Raw genomic sequence first — 17,500 nt, forward strand, 5'->3', positions numbered from 1 at the left:
TTGGGGATGAGATTAATGCTGAGAGCTGAGGTGAGGACATAAATCCGACGCGCTGGGTAGCACGTCCCAAATGGCTCCTTACTCTCTATTTAGTGCACTAGGAACCCATAGGGCTCTGGTCAAAAGTAGTTCACAGTCTAGGGAATAGGATGCCATTAGGGACACACACACTGTGTGGGGGGGGGGGGGACTTGTACCATGATGTAGAGGAGTGGTGTAATGATTATCAAAGTGAATCAGGACTCCTTCAGCACCCAGCACAGCGTAACATCCTGGCTGTGTGAGAGAGAGAGAGAGAACATTAGAGTCAAACCGATAATATACCCGTACACTGTGACTACATGTTATAGTTCATGGAGCATATTAGCATGGCAGTATATCCTAGTATCCTGGGCTGGATCCATTCAAAAGGGAGATTTCAATTTAGATGCACGTTTTTCATGAAGATAAATGTGACATGCGTCCTAATGTCCCTGAAGTAAATATTACCAATAAGTGGTGGGGGGGGATGACATGACCAGAGATGAGGAAAAAGCTAGCATCATTCTCCATTTGTATGGTAAGTCGTGAACCTCTTTTCCTATCAGGTAACAAATTTAATGTTTAATCTTCCTACCATGCAGATTGGGACGGTGGCAAAAGTAAGCGGCCTGTCTTCTTTCTGTAAATTGAGAGTCCTCCAGTGACTGCAGTGCCTCGTGGAGTATCCAATATTTTGTCTAGAGGGGCCGATGGAGAATGTCATAGGAGCTTTTGTCAGCGTGCTCAGCTCGCCGAACACAGTCTTATGAAAATTGCAATTTAGCAAACCAAAGGGGCAAACACTCAAAAGATAACCGGGGAATGTTGGCGTTTGCGTCTGCTAAATACTTTGCAGGCTAATATTTAGATAGAAACCTTTTTCTATGTGATTTCTCCTTTATTAAGGAGAGTTGGATAGAGAATACTGCACTCCCAAAGGTGTCACAAAGCCCAGGCATCATCTGTGGCGGTGTCATCCGTGCAGTACGTCTTATATTTTCACAACGTAAGCCAACTATTCATCACACTTGGTGTGTTGGCTGCTGGGTGACATCTTTTGGTTTTCTGCAAGGTTCCCACTATATAGAAAAGACATTAAGTCAGATTCCACAAGGACTCTTCCATGTCACTTAGAGTGGATAGACATTACCACCATCATCTGAAGGCCTTCCAAGAGATTACACTGTTATATATGGTGGCAATACATTATATTACAATAAAATAATACCTTATTACATGTTTATATATATATATATATATATAATGCCACATAAACTCTCTGGTGTAAAGTATTTTCTCTCTTTTACTTTTCTTTTAACGATATGATCAACGATATGATCATTTTGCCATTAGTGAACCTGCATGTAAATCATGCTGGAGTATAGGTAAACAGCATCTTCCTCCTCTCCCTCCACCTCTGTCGTTCGTCCTATCAAATCTCCACCTGACGTTAAAGCCTTAACATCATCACATGTCAAATGAGGGCATGTTCATTCACGCCAAAAGGTTCCCTTGTATATTAATTTAAAGTCGCAGCCCTCTGCTCGCCGGAAGATGACACCACAAGCATTTTGATTAAGGATTTTATACATGAAGACGTTTTCATTATCTTAGCTCCTTGGTGATTTCCCCTGGACTGGTTGGGCTACTGACCCGCAGCTGTGCCTCAGGATCTGCGTCCCAAATGACACTGCAATAAAGCATTGTACATAGGTAACAATATTGAGCTTTTCTCTCTGTCTCCTATCTCTATCACTCTCTCGATCTCTCTCTGTCTTTCTCTCCTTCTTGATATTGCTCTCTCTCTCTCTCTCTCTCTCTCTCTCTCTCTCTCTCTCTCTCTCTCTCTCTCTCTCTCTCTCTCTCTCTCTCTCTCTCTCTCTCTCTCTCTCTCTCTCTCTCTCTCTCTCTCTCTCTCTCTCTCTCTCTCTCTCTCTGTCTGTCTGTCTGTCTGTCTGTCTGTCTGTCTGTCTGTCTGTCTGTCTGTCTGTCTGTCTGTGTGTGTCTCTCTCTCTCTCTCTCTCTCTCTCTCACTCTCTCTCTCTCTCTCTCTCCCCTCTCTCTCTTTCACCTCTCTCTCTCTCTCCTCCCTCGCTCCCTCCCTTGATACGTTTTAAACGGCTTCCTACATGATTAAAACAGGTGATTTGCTTTCAATCATGAATTGCTTCATAATGTGTGCAAATATAATTCTAAATAGGTGGAGAAAAACCCCTTTTAGAACCAACCCTGACCTCTGACCTCATAATACACACAGGGAATGTGCTGCGTCACACAATTACATGGAGTCAACCTGGTGTGTTGATATATAACATTCAATATTAACACAATTACATGGAGTCAAACTGCTGTGTTGATATATAACATTCAATATTAACACAATTACATGGAGTCAACCTGGTGTGTTGATATATAACATTCAATATTAACACAATTACATGGAGTCAACCTGGTGTGTTGATATATAACGTTCAATATTAACACAATTAAATGGAGTCAAATTGGTGTGTTGATATATAACATTCAACATTAACACAATTACATGGAGTCAACCTGGTGTGTTGATATATAACATTCAATATTAACACAATTACATGGAGTCAACCTGGTGTGTTGATATATAACATTCAATATTAACACAATTACATGGAGTCAAACTGCTGTGTTGATATATAACATTCAATATTAACACAATTACATGGAGTCAAACTGCTGTGTTGATATATAACATTCAATATTAACACAATTACATGGAGTCAAACTGATGTGTTGATATATAACATTCAATTTTAACACAATTAAATGGAGTCAAATTGGTGTGTTGATATATAACATTCAATATTAACACATGATAATTTGGTCTAAGGCACTGCTGTGCCACTAGAGATCCTGGTTCGAGTCCAGGCTCTGTCGCAGCCGGCCGCGACTGGGAGACCCATGGGTTAGCGCACAATTGGTCCAGCGTCGTCCAAGGTAGGGGAGGGAATGGCCGGCAGGGATGTGGGTTCGTTTTCCACGGGGGGCCAGTATGAAAAAAATAAAATTAAATTAAATTAAAAACATGTATGCATTCACTAACTGTAAGTCGCTCTGGATAAGAGCGTCTGCTAAATGACTAAAATTTAAATGTAAATAATTTCAGCATCATAGTGTTTGTGTTAAAGTAGGACATGACTACAATGCCATCGTAATAATGTGGGGTGATCAGATAATGATTACAAGAGTAACGATAAAATAGAAGATAATTCTCTGTCTTTTATCTCAGGCCCTCTAGTGGAGTAAAAAAAAAAAAATCATTAAATTATTTGTCGCATCTTCCTGATCTTATCACTTGTCATTGTTAAACCCAGAGAAGTCAAGTCTCTAGCTGTGTGTGATGTTTTTAGAAACTGCAGTAGTTTTGTGAACTGAAACCTGCAGGTCTCCTTTGAACAGATAACACGGCCATATCTCCAGCGGTGTGTGTGTGTGTGTGTGTGTGTGTGTGTGTGTGTGTGTGTGTGTGTGTGTGTGTGTGTGTGTGTGTGTGTGTGTGTGTGTGTGTGTGTGTGTGTGTGTGTGTGTGTGTGTGTGTGTGTGTGTGTGTGTGTGTGTGTGTGTGTGTGTGTGTGTGTGTGTGTGTGTGTGTGTGTGTGTGTGTGTGTGTGTGTGTGTGTGTGTGTGTGTGTGTGTGTGTGTGTGTGTGTGTGTGTGTGTGTGTGTGTGTGTGTGTGTGTAACGAGCTGATCTCCATATGGATGCTGTCTCTGTCTCTGTGTATCTTAGACAGGAGAGACACAGCTGGTCTCCATAGTGTATCTGTCTCTGTGTATCTTAGACAGGAGAAACCAACCAACCACTGTCCGCTTGTCACTGTCCGCTTGTGTTCTCTCTCTTCATGGAGGAAGAGGCTGTGTGTGTGTGTGTGTAAGCTTCTGCGTTGCATCCGTATTATTGGTAGATCCCCCTCGCTGAAAGCCGTATCCTGGCAAGACAAGCCAAACTAGTGGTGTCAGTTCCCCTCACAACAACTATCACTTGTGTGGTGGCTTTAGAAAGCACTGCTCCTTTTCCATTCATGTTCCTGTCACTTTTGTCTCAGTGTACTTCAGGCTATGACAGGGTATGAGAGCAAGATTTAGCTCTACCAGTTCTCACATCTTGCGTTCCTCTTCCCCTCTTCTCACTTCCTAGTTTTGGAGCACTCCCTCAATGCATTTTTAGACCCGATGTCAGCGGATATTGAAAGCCAAAAAACCCCCCCAACAAAAACATCTCTCTCTTTTAAGGGAATGATCAATGTTGTTAATCCCCCTCTCGTTTCTCCATTATTCCTCCTCTTCTCCTCCTGTATTAACCAATAGCATTAGGAGGTCTGAATACAGATAACAACAGCATTAGGAGGTCTGAATACAGATAAAAACCTTCTTTCCTGATGCATTTTCCCACCAGGGTGGAAATCCTCTCTCAGTGCTCTAGACAGAGACCCACTTGTGTCGCAGTGATGTCATAGATCTGACCTAGCTTTTCTCCCACAAAAGGTCTGAAGGTATCACTAGCTGGCCAAACACAATACCTATTGAACCAGGTCAGCCAGCCTCTGTAGTCCAGCTCCTCATGGAACAAGGGCATTTTTTGTTTCAGCTTTATAAAGCTGGAGATTTGGTGGCAGAAAGAAAGAAAAGCCAACAGACTAAACCTTCATGAGGGTGAGGGTGTGGGTGAGGACTAGGGTGAGGATTAGGGTGAGTTTGAGGTTGAGGGTGAGGATGAGGGTGAGGGTGTAGATTAGGGTGAGGATTAGGGTGAGGGTGCAGGTTAAATTGAGGGTGAGGGTTACCACCAAACTAGACACGAAGGAGAGCGCATTTGCAGGGTAAAAAGCAAAATGTTTATATTTTCTATTTTGGTTTGAGTCACTTTCACAAGCAATGAGCTGTAATACATCTAAATGAATTGTTAGCAGGAGATCAGTGAAGAAAATCATTTCAGTAGCAAAACTCCTCTCCTGTTCCTTAGACATAAACATTGTATCTAGTGTAGATGCTGTTAACGTCTGAACAGAATATAAAACATCGATTTGAATACAGAAAAGCAACAAGACTAGTGAATAACTGATTTGATAGATAGAATACCTGGTGTATGAATCACATGCCTCAGCAGCCCTTAACCACACTGAGCAGCATGCTGCTGTGCCGTGTCTGTACAGACATACCACCATGTGTTAGAGTTCAGAACGCTCTTGATCTCAGTCAACAACATGAAACAATATGAAACAAACACCGTTGACTGGATTTCAGTCAACAGTGTTTAAGCACACTATCTCTCTCTCTCTCTCTCTCTCTCTCTCTCTCTCTCTCTGTGTGTGTGTGTGTGTATGATTCATTCCAGAGCAGTTTTAGTCCTTATAAAATATTCATGCTGGTTGTGCAGAGCCCTGTAATTGCCATCTCTCACCCTGAATAATTTATACACAGCACAGACTGACAAAGCTTTGCCATACGGCCCCAGATGAATCAGAAACAAGGAGCGAGAGCTGCCAGTAGCATTATTGTTTCACAAAATATGTCTGTCACGTCATCGTCAGCACCGACGGACGGACGGACGCCTCCAACGCCTCTCCTGCCTCCTCATCTACATCCAGCTTCTCTTCATTTGTCATTTTTTTCCACTGTCTCTCTATCTCTCTCTCTCTCTCTCTCTCTCTCTCTCTCTCTCTCTCTCTCTCTCTGTCTCTCTCTCTCTCTCTCTCTCTGTCTCTCTCTCTCTCTCTCTCTCTCTCTCTCTCTCTCTCTCTCTCTCTCTGTCTCTCTGTCTCTCTCTCTCTCTCTCTCTCTCTCTCTCTCTCTCTCTCTCTCTCTCTCTCTCTCTCTCTCTCTCTCTCTCTCTCTCTCTTCGTCCTCACCCCAGCCGTTGTCTTGAATTGTAGTCTCTTAACTCTGCCCTCCAGACTGGGAGACAGTGACCTCTCTCTCCATCCCCCTCTCCTCCGCCTGAGAGCACTAATGTGGCTTCTTCTTCACCCTGCTCTCTCTATCTCGTTCGCTTTAAGAGCATATATTATACATTAGAAATAAAACGATGCAAATAGCCCAGAACAGAACCCCTTATTCCTGCAGATATTCTCTCTCTCTCTCTCTCTCTCTCTCTCTCTCTCTCTCTCTCTCTCTCTCTCTCTCTCTCTCTCTCTCTCTCTCTCTCTCTCTCTCTCTCTCTCTCTCTCTCTCTCTCCCCCATCCCTATCTCCTCTGCTGTTTTGTTGACATGCAGTAAGGAAGGAATAATGACGTTAAGTCTCGGCACACATGTGCCCTCCTCATTAGACTGCATTACCTGCGTTGTTAAAACTAATAATTGCCACTCGCAGCTTGGCTCGCATTAATCATTTATAATGTTTTAATATGTTTTTAATCATGATCCCAAAGACATACAGAGAGGCCTGCTCAGGCAAGGTTTGCATTAGCGATGTGTTGTTCTGTGTTACTTCTTGCAAGCTCTGGCCTGATTTGAAATGAATGTACACCCCCCCCATTCATTCCTGGTTTTAATTAATAATTAAAATCTGCAAAGATGACAGTTCCTAATTAAAGCAGTCTTGAAATAATGAATTTTAGATACGGAAAAGGAGAGAGAAGTGAAAAGACAGTAGTACTAAGTAGTATTCCTGACCTAGTATTTATCCATCTTGTGTAGTAAAGATAGTAGTACTAAGTAGTATTCCTCCTGACCTAGTATTTATCCATCTAGTGTATTAAAGATAGTAGTACTAGGTAGTATTCCTCCTGACCTAGTATTTATCCATCTAGTATATTAAAGATAGTAGTACTAAGTAGTATTCCTGACCTAGTATTTATTCATCTAGTGTATTAAATATAGTAGTACTAAGTAATATTCCTCCTGACCTAGTATTTATCCATGTAGTGTATTAAAGATAGTAGTACTAAGTAGTATTCCTCCTGACCTAGTATTTATCCATCTAGTGCATTAAAGATAGTAGTACTAAGTAGTATTCCTGACCTAGTATTTATCCATCTAGTGTATTAAAGATAGTAGTACTAAGTAATATTCATCCTGACCTAGTATTTATCCATCTAGTGTATTAAAGACATCACCAGTGGCTGCAATATGTGTCCCCAGACAGACAGACAGACACAGACAGACAGACAGACAGACAGACAGACAGACAGACAGACAGACAGACAGACAGACAGACAGACAGACAGACAGACAGAGAGAGAGAGAGAGAGAGAGAGAGAGAGAGAGAGAGAGAGAGAGAGAGAGTGCTCCTCTCTCTTGAACCAGAGTGCTCCTCTCCTCTTGAACCAGGAAATTTAAAACCACTCGGCCCCACATCAAAGAAGGGCTTCAGGGACTAGTAGGGGGTAGTGAAGGGCTTAGTGGAGGGTATAGTAGAGGGTATAGTGGAGGGTGTAGTGGAGGGAGTAGTGGAGGGGGAGATCAGAGGAAGATGCATTGGGTTTAAAACAATACATTTCCTTAAGCGTGAAGCCCTCTTCTCTGGAATCACACGTCTCCTCTCTCTCCTCTGTGATCAGAGCTGGTGAATCACACGTCTCCCTCTCTCTCCTCTGTGATCAGAGCTGGTGAATCACACGGCTCCTCTCTCTCCTCCTCTGTGATCAGAGCTGGTGAATAGAGCATTGGTCCAAAGGGATTGAGGGATGGAGAGAGAGTGAGAGAGAGATGGAAGGAGAGAGAGGAGGTAGAGAGGGATGTTGTGCTATAGGAAGAATAGGGAAGGTACAGAGGAACAAGTGAAGGAGGCAGGAGACACACAGAATGCAAACATAGCAGTTATAAAATACTCACTTTAATATATCCTACATTGCACAGAGAGAGTAGCCAAAATGCTCTTGTGTCCAATCAGGTCTCCCCGCTATCTTCCATTCTAAGAATTGTGGGTGATGTGAGAGACCATAAGCGACCTGTGACAGCAGCATACACTTCAAACATCCAGCAGGACTGGAAAAAGGACATTCTAAGATAAGGACTCCTTGGTAATGTAGGAGGGTTTTTGGAGAGCTGAAGCCACTACAGATTGTGAAGGTTTCATTTTCAGAACCTAATAATGTTGATAGGGAGGTGTTTGTCAGGAGATAGGGAAGTGATAGGGTCTGGGGGAAAAGGGTCCCTCTGCGATCGTAGTACAGGTATTATTAATGCGTGTGTGGTTAAAATAGCGTTAGACGAGAGACAGTAAAATACTGTGTGTAGGAGACAGGCAGACGGTGTCTGACATGATGGAACATCGACTGGACGACAAAGGTCACTGATTGCTGAACTCAAGAGTCAAGCATTGAATATTGGTAAAAAGCCTTGTTCACATGTTCTCCTGTATGTGAGGGTCAGCCAGAACAGACCCTAAGCCAGAGGAACAGAGAGGAGAGGTCTAGCATTGCTATGAACAGAACTGTCATCACCAGGCCAGGACTATATGAACAGGAGCACTGTCATCACCAGGCCAGGACAATATGAACAGGAGTACTGTCATCACCAGGCCAGGACAATATGAACAGGAGTACTGTCATCACCAGGCCAGGACAATATGAACAGGAGTACTGTCATCACCAGGCCAGGACAATATGAACAGGAGTACTGTCATCACCAGGACAGGACAATATGAACAGGAGTACTGTCATCACCAGGCCAGGACAATATGAACAGGAGAACTGTCATCACCAGGCCTGGACAATATGAACAGGAGTACTGTCATCACCATGCCAGGACAATATGAACAGGAGTACTGTCATCACCAGGCCAGGCCAGGACAATATGAACAGGAGTACTGTCATCACCAGGCCAGGCCAGGACAATATGAGCAGGAGTACTGTCATCACCAGGCCAGGACAATATGAACGGGAGTACTGTCATCACCAGGCCAGGACAATATGAACAGGAGTACTGTCATCCCCAGGCCAGGACAATATGAACAGGAGTACTGTCATCCCCAGGCCAGGACAGGACCAATATGAACAGGAGTACTGTCATCACCAGGCCAGGACAATATGAACAGGAGTACTGTCATCACCATGCCAGGACAATATGAACAGGAGTACTGTCATCACCAGGCCAGGCCAGGACAATATGAACAGGAGTACTGTCATCACCAGGCCAGGCCAGGACAATATGAGCAGGAGTACTGTCAACACCAGGCCAGGACAATATGAACAGGAGTACTGTTATCACCAGGCCAGGACAATATGAACAGGAGTACTGTCATCACCAGGCCAGGACAATATGAACAGGAGTACTGTCATCCCCAGGCCAGGACAATATGAACAGGAGTACTGTCATCCCCAGGCCAGGACAATATGAACAGGAGTATTGTCATCACCTGGCCAGGACAATATGAACAGGAGTACTGTCATCCCCAGGCCAGGACAATATGAACAGGAGCACTGTCATCACCAGGCCAGGACAGGACCAATATGAACCCAGGCCAGAACAGGACCAATATGAACAGGAGAACTGTCATCACCAGGCCAAGACAGAACCAATATGAACAGGAGTACTGTCACCACCAGGCCAGGACAGGACCAATATGAACAGGAGTACTGTCATCACCAGGCCAGGACAGGACCAATATGAACAGGAGTACTGTCATCACCAGGCCAGGACAGGACCAATATGAACAGGAGTACTGTCATCACCAGGCCAGGACAATATGAACAGGAGTACTGTCATCACCAGGCCAGGACAGGACCAATATGTGTGTGTTGTGTGTGAAGGAAAACAGAAAAAAAAGGAATGAGTGTGGTTGCTTACAATGGGCCATCTGGTCCCTACTGTAAAATAGCAGTGCCCTTAACCCACCCTCACCCTCTCCCCCCCAACCCCTCCTCACCCCTCCATGATGTCATATGTCCATCTGAGGGATCTATAACATAAAAACCTACAAGAATTGAATAAGGGCCAGTGTTAAAGCAATTTGTCATGCTGTATTTGAAGTATAAATCAGCCTAATGGAGGTCTGTTTTCCCCCCCTGTTTTACACCCTCCTTTACTGACCCTTTACTGCCTCACAAATGGCACCCTATTCCCTTTTATAGTGCACTACTTTTGACCAGGGCACATAGGGACCAGTGCCACAGGGCTCTGGTCAAAAGTAGTGCACTACATAGGGAATAGGGTGCCATTTGGGACGCAGTCCTTAAGTGCGTTAAACCTGCTTGAAGCCAACCAGTGAGTTTAGAGTGAAAGGAAAGAGAGAGGAGCTGACATTAAGACCCCAGTATTTTGTAAATCCAATATGTATTGACCTGTGTACTATCTGTGTGTAGCACTCTGGTGTCAGCAGAATGGACTCTTGTATGGGAAGCCCTCATTACAGGCTTTCTGGAGGGAGGGAGGGAGGGAGGGAGGGTATTGTCTCACAGGCAGGGGTGGGGGGTTGGTGTACCGGCCCGATCAGCTAGAATGGCGGCATGGTAATCAATACTGGGAGCGACTGATGGCCTGCCTGGAAGGGCCCCACAGCTGCGGCCGCGGCTTTCAGCGCCTCACTGCCAATTAGTACAGTCTGATGTTAGGGGTCTTACCATGGCTTACCGATGACCAATCACAGCACTGATTTTATCCGCCGTCTTTTTCTCTTGTCTGGCCTTGACACGTTTAGCGTTCACCCCATCTGCCGTTATATTTCTTTACACTGCATATCAATTTAACTCTCAGGACGAAATCGAAATAAAAGCAGTATTTTAATTTATTTTCACAAAGTTTATTTTTATTTTTATGGGTGATAGGCAGGCGGCCAGTGTATAGACCTAAATATTCTGTTAGACCTAAAAACAGTGATGGCCTACATTTTCTCTAACGGTGTTGGCAAACTGTCAACTTACCGTTCTCTCACACACAAAAAAGCCTTATATTTGACACCCACTCCCAATCTAATGTGGCTAACATGCATTGGATGGTGTGTGATCTAATGTGGCTAACATGCAATGGATGGCGTGTGAACATTATCTCTGGTTCACGTCCTGTGATTCTTGCTCTCCTCTGGCTCTCTGCTGTCCACACCATTAGAACAATACAGACAAGCTGTATCTTAGACCCTACACACTTAGTCTGGATAAAACAGGAGAGCAGAGGAGATTATGAGGACTAACTCTGCTACCAGTTATACCTCAAAACAGGAGGAGTTTGTTTGTTTGTTTTATGTCTCTCCTTTTTGATGGATGGAGGAGGAGGAGGAGGAGGAGGAGGAGGAGGAGGAGGAGGAGGAGGAGGGGGAGGAGGAGGAGGAGGAGGAGGTGGAGGTGGAGGGGGAGAAATAGAAAATTAGCGGGGAGGTAAAGGGTTTTCCTTTGAATCTCAGGGTGGAAAAAGTATCTAGTGATCCTATGAGTGTAGATAAGAAGAGAGCATTATAGCACTGACTGAATAACTGCCACAACTAAAAGTCCACTCTTTCTCCTCAATTACCAGGGTCTGTGAAGCCGATACCGGGCTGGTTTAAAACGTCAAGCCCCTTCCATTTCTAAAGACATAATCTACTTTTTTTTCTCCTCTTTGACCAGAGGGGGAGAAATCATTATTATGTGATTAGTGACAGTGGTTAGGTGTAAAAGAGCACTGGCAAGCACAGAGCAAAGGACAAGTCCAATTAATTACCCAGCCCTGGTCGGGCGCTCGTTCAGGCAAAATCATTTTATCAGAGATTTGTCGACGGGGGAAGTTGCTAGTCGGAGATGAAAGCTGTGTTAGCGCCTGCAGTACTGTACAGTCAGGGACACACACAAGTGAGCATGCATGGGCATGCACACAAACACACACACACGCACGCACACACACACACACGCACACACACACACACACACACACACACACACACACACACACACACACACACACACGCACACACACACACACACACACACACACACACACACACACACACACACACACCTTCATGCCACGAGAAGCCATGCTGAAGCCAAAATTAAACACGTCTGCTCAACTTTTTTTTCCCTCTGACAAACAAAATTCGCTTTAGGTGAAATTGGTAACTGCCTCCTCGTCCAATTATTTTGTACATTAGAATACACAGAGGCCCTGTTCCCTGTGTTTCACCATGCCTCTAATTAGCTATGCTAATATCCTCTTTATTGGTCCCTAATATTACCCCCACACCTTTCCCCTGTACCGTACTGCCCGGCCACCAGAGCCCGGTGGTCTGTCACACCGGCTGATTATTGAGAAGGATCGCTTTAATCAAACATCATTACAGTTCATTTATCTCCTCTTGCTCTCTATCTAATGCTGTGGACTCCTTGATATGCCATTCAATTACCCTTTAAGTGGCTCTTTGTTCCTGATCACCTTCAACAACACCACAGAGTTAAAAAGGGTAAAAAAATAAAAAAGAGACAACTGTTTGGTCGTAATTTCCTCCGCAGCTCACAGAAGCCCAATTAACACAATAGACCCATGTAGAATTTAAACTACATGGATCCTACTGTTAAGTATATTACAATGGAGCGAATGCAGGACTAACAATTGAATTTATTTTCATCAGATAAGCATCAGGCATTTGGTTAATCAACTTTATAACAGTAAATATAAATGAGTTAAACATTCATGCAGCGGCTGAGCTGACTTTTAATGAGAGGGTCATCTCTTATTTTCTAGTTCTTGTTCTTGTTCTCGCACTCTCTCTCTCTCTCTCTCTCTCTCTCTCTCTCTCTCTCTCTCTCTCTCTCTCTCTCTCTCTCTCTCTCTCTCTCTCTCTCTCTCTCTCTCTCTCTCTCTCTCTCTCTCTCTCTCTCTCTCTCTCTCTCTCTCTCCTTGTAGTGACTTTGTGTTGGTGTGGTACTTCAGGGCATTGTTAGCTAGTTCTTCTCTAGACTAAACCAGAAAAACAGTAGGCCGACCACTCAGACAATGGCCACTATTTGACACTATTTGAAACAAACAAACCAGCAGCAGTTTTCTCTTCTGTATTCTGTCCTTTGGTGTTTTAATACTTTACTGAGCCTGGAGTTATTGCATTCAGCCTCTACAGTACCCTAGCAGAGAAGCCGTGTGTTACTGTACTAGGAACTCTGCCTCAGGATGTGTCTGAAATGGCACCCTATGGGCCCTGGTCTAAAGTAGTGGAGACACAAACACAGTCTGCCGGAGAGGAGAGGAGAGGAGCGGAGCGGAGAGGAGAGGAGAGGAGAGGAGAGGAGAGGAGAGGAGAGGAGAGGAGAGGAGAGGAGAGGAGAGGAGAGGAGAGGAGAGGAGAGGAGAGGAGAGGAGAGGGGGAGTAAGTGATAAGGGCCATATTTCAACCTTGATTTCCTCTGATACCTGCTGTGGCAGGTTATGACTCTGTAGGGAAATAAAGAACATGACCAGGGAATTACAGTTCATAATGGTCCTTCTCTGTAATGGGCTGTCGGATAGAGCAGCCTTGCCGCCCTGAAAACATACTGTACACAATTAAACCTAATGCTTTAATGACAGACAGACAGACAGACAGACAGACAGACAGGCAGGCAGACAGACAGCGGCGTGTTAGCACTGATCCGATGACAGGACAATCTGCATCCCACACCCATGAGCCGTTAGAACAGGGAGCAGAGTATTTATTGATGCTGGACCAAGACAAAGATTTTCTGACACACAATAGAGACCTCTTACACCTCCATCTCCTCCTCCTCTCTCCTCCTCTTCCTCCTCTCTTCCTCACCTCCTCTCTCCTCCTCCTCCTCTCTCCCCCACCTCCTCTCTTCCCCACCTCCTCCTCTTCCTCCTCCTCCTCTCTCCTCCTCCTCCTCCTCCTCCTCTCTTCCTCCTCCTCCTATCTCTCCTGAGTCTCCTCTTCTCTCCCCCACCTCCTCTCTCTCTCCGTCTCCTCTCTCATCCTCTCTCTCATCCTCCTCCTCCCCCCTCTCTCTCCTGAGTCTCTTCCTCCTCCTGCTCTCTCTACTGAGTCATTGGGGAGACTGGTGTCAGACGGGCTTGGGGAGAATGTGTATAAATGACCGTAGGAACAGGAGAGGTGCTCAGGGTTAGAGATGCCATTTCACATTGTGATTTATCCTTCTGGCCCAAATCCCCTTTGGAGACCTTAAAGTGGGCGGCTGGAGAGAGAGGGAAAACAAGTCTTTCTTCGTGCATAGAGGCCTTCATATGCCTTCATATTTGCAGAGCGAAATACATTTGTTAACTCAACAAAAATACAATCAGCGATGCATGACACCACAACGAGAAAAGAGAAATCGAACATTATGCGCCTAACCTTCTCTGGTATTGGGACGCTGTTGAATAAATATTCCTAAACATGAACACAATAAATAGTAGTGCAGCACTATACCCCGCCTGGTATAGGATGGAACAAATACCCAGCCTGGTATAGGATAGGACACATACCCAGCCTGGTATAGGATAGGACACATACCCAGCCTGGTATAGGATAGGACACATACCCAGCCTGGTATAGGATAGGACACATACACAGCCTGGTATAGGATAGGACACATACCCAGCCTGGTATAGGATAGGACACATACCCAGCCTGGTATAGGATAGGACACATACCCAGCCTGGTATAGGATAGGACACATACCCAGCCTGGTATAGGATAGGACACATACACAGCCTGGTATAGGATAGGACACATACCCAGCCTGGTATAGGATAGGACACATACCCAGCCTGGTATAGGACAGGACACATACCCAGCCTGGTATAGGACAGGACACATACCCAGCCTGGTATAGGATAGGACACATACCCAGCCTGGTATAGGATAGGACACATACCCAGCCTGGTATAGGATAGGACACATACCCAGCCTGGTATAGGATAGGACACATACCCAGCCTGGTATAGGATAGGACACATACCCAGCCTGGTATAGGATAGGACACATACCCAGCCTGGTATAGGATAGGACACATACCCAGCCTGGTATAGGATAGGACACATACCCAGCCTGGTATAGGATAGGACACATACCCAGCCTGGTATAGGATAGGACACATACCCAGCCTGGTATAGGATAGGACACATACCCAGCCTGGTATAGGATAGGACACATACCCAGCCTGGTATAGGATAGGACACATACCCAGCCTGGTATAGGATAGGACACATACCCAGCCTGGTATAGGATAGGACACATACCCAGCCTGGTATAGGATAGGACACATACCCAGCCTGGTATAGGATAGGACACATACCCAGCCTGGTATAGGATAGGACACATACCCAGCCTGGTATAGGATGGAACACATACACAGCCTGGTATAGGATAGGACACATACCCAGCCTGGTATAGGACAGGACACATACCCAGCCTGGTATAGGATAGGACACATACCCAGCCTGGTATAGGATAGGACACATACCCAGCCTGGTATAGGATAGGACACATACCCAGCCTGGTATAGGATAGGACACATACCCAGCCTGGTATAGGATAGGACACATACCCAGCCTGGTATAGGATAGGACACATACCCAGCCTGGTATAGGATAGGACACATACCCAGCCTGGTATAGGATAGGACACATACCCAGCCTGGTATAGGATAGGACACACTTGGATTACACGGGGGCCCCGTAGAGCATGGCGCTTGCAATGCCAGGGTTGTGGGTTCGATTCCCTCGGGGGGCCAGTATGAGAAAAAAACTGTAAGTTGCTCTGGATAAGAGTGTCTTCTAAATGACTAAAATGTAAAAAATGTATATCAGGGCTAGGGTATAACGCTAGCATCACGGCTGGGGTACTGCTCGTCCTAATATTTATATATTTCTTAATACCATTCTTTTACTTTTTAGATTTGTGTGTATTGTTAGATATTACTGCACTGTTGGAGATAGGAACACAAGCATTTCGCTACACCGTGATAACATCTGCTAAATACGACCAATAACATTTGATTTGATTTGACACTAGCATCAGGGCTGGGGTATACTGCTAGCGTCAGGGCTGGGGTATACTGCTAGCATCAGGGATGGGGTATACTGCTAGCGTCAGGGCTGGGGTATACTGCTAGCATTAGGGCTGGGCTATACTGCTAGCATCAGGGCTGGGCTATACTGCTAGCGTCAGGGCTGGGGTATACTGCTAGCGTCAGGGCTGGGGTATACTGCTAGCGTCAGGGCTGGGGTATACTGCTAGCATCAGGGCTGGGGTATACTGCTAGCGTCAGGGCTGGGGTATACTGCTAGCGTCAGGGCTGGGGTATACTGCTAGCATCAGGGCTGGGCTATACTGCTAGCATCAGGGCTGGGCTATACTGCTAGCGTCAGGGCTGGGGTATACTGCTAGCGTCAGGGCTGGGGTATACTGCTAGCATCAGGGCTGGGCTATACTGCTAGCATCAGGGCTGGGCTATACTGCTAGCATCAGGGCTGGGCTATACTGCTAGCATCAGGGATGGGGTATACTGCTAGCGTCAGGGCTGGGGTATACTGCTAGCATCAGGGCTGGGGTATACTACTAGACTAGCAGTGTTAAATATTGAACTTGAAAGACAGTAAGCCTTACCTTTCAACTGTCTCGGAGCTAAGCCCCCATATCTCACTGCATCTAGCTGGGGTCCATTTTAAACAGCGTCCCATAATGAGGCTTTACTGGAGAAGAAGAGAACAGGAAGGAAGAGAGAAGAGAAAACAGACAGGAAGAGATATCTGGATGTCTGGGAGGCGCTGATTAATTTGGTCCTTACATGGGAAAGTTGTCAGTTTAAGAGCAAAGGGTGTCAGCCAGGTGTAACAGAGGGTAGAACTTTATACCTGCCCTCTCCTCTCCTCTCCTCTCCTCTCCTCTCCTCTCCTCTCCTCTCCTCCTCTCCTCTCCTCTCTCCTCTCCTCTCCTCTCCCTCTCCTCTCCTCTCCTCTCCTCTTCTCTCTCTCCTCTTCTCTTTCTCTCTTCTCTTCTCTTCTCTTCTCTTCTCTTCTCTTCTCTTCTCTTCTCTTCTCTTCTCTTCTCTTCTCTTCTCTTCTCTTCTCTTCTCTTCTCTTCTCTTTCTCGTGAATCTCTCAGACATTTGTTCAGAAGATTAGCCAGGTTGTAATTTGGTCCATATTTATCCTGTGAGGATGTCCCTGAAGCGGGGGGAACTTAATCACTTAACAGGACTTTACGTTTGTGACTGGCTGCCGTATGCACTATCCCTCCCCCCTGCTCTGCTCTGGCCCTGGCATGGCATGGCCTGCTCTGCTCTGGCCCTGGCCCTGCTCTGCTCGTAGTAGTGAAGAGTTGTTAAAAAAGGATCAGAGATTAGCGCTAAGCATTGTTATTATTGGTCTGATTATATTCTGACTGGAGACTTTTCTATAGATGTGGCTTAGAATCATGTTGTGATGTGTATTTACTGTAAGGAGTTATATTTAAAGGTATGAGACGTGTTATGTTCTTTATTGGTGTGTGTGTGTGTGTGTGTGTGTGTGTGTATGTGTGTGTGTGTGAGAGAGAGAGTTGTGATTATGCTGGAATTCTCCAGTGTCTCTTTATTAAATGAATCCCAGATGACTTTGTGTCTAT

At 45.3% G+C, this 17,500-nt stretch overlaps 1 protein-coding gene across 15 annotated transcripts in view; it reads left to right on the forward strand.

The window, feature by feature from the left end:
• ebf3a (EBF transcription factor 3a) overlaps positions 1-17,500 on the forward strand; it is a 143,251-nt gene that overhangs the window by 68,374 nt on the left and 57,377 nt on the right. The gene's annotated exons all lie outside the window — the stretch shown is intronic.

Source organism: Coregonus clupeaformis, unplaced genomic scaffold (assembly GCF_020615455.1).
Source record: "Coregonus clupeaformis isolate EN_2021a unplaced genomic scaffold, ASM2061545v1 scaf0118, whole genome shotgun sequence".
Classification (NCBI taxonomy): Eukaryota; Metazoa; Chordata; class Actinopteri; order Salmoniformes; family Salmonidae; genus Coregonus; species Coregonus clupeaformis.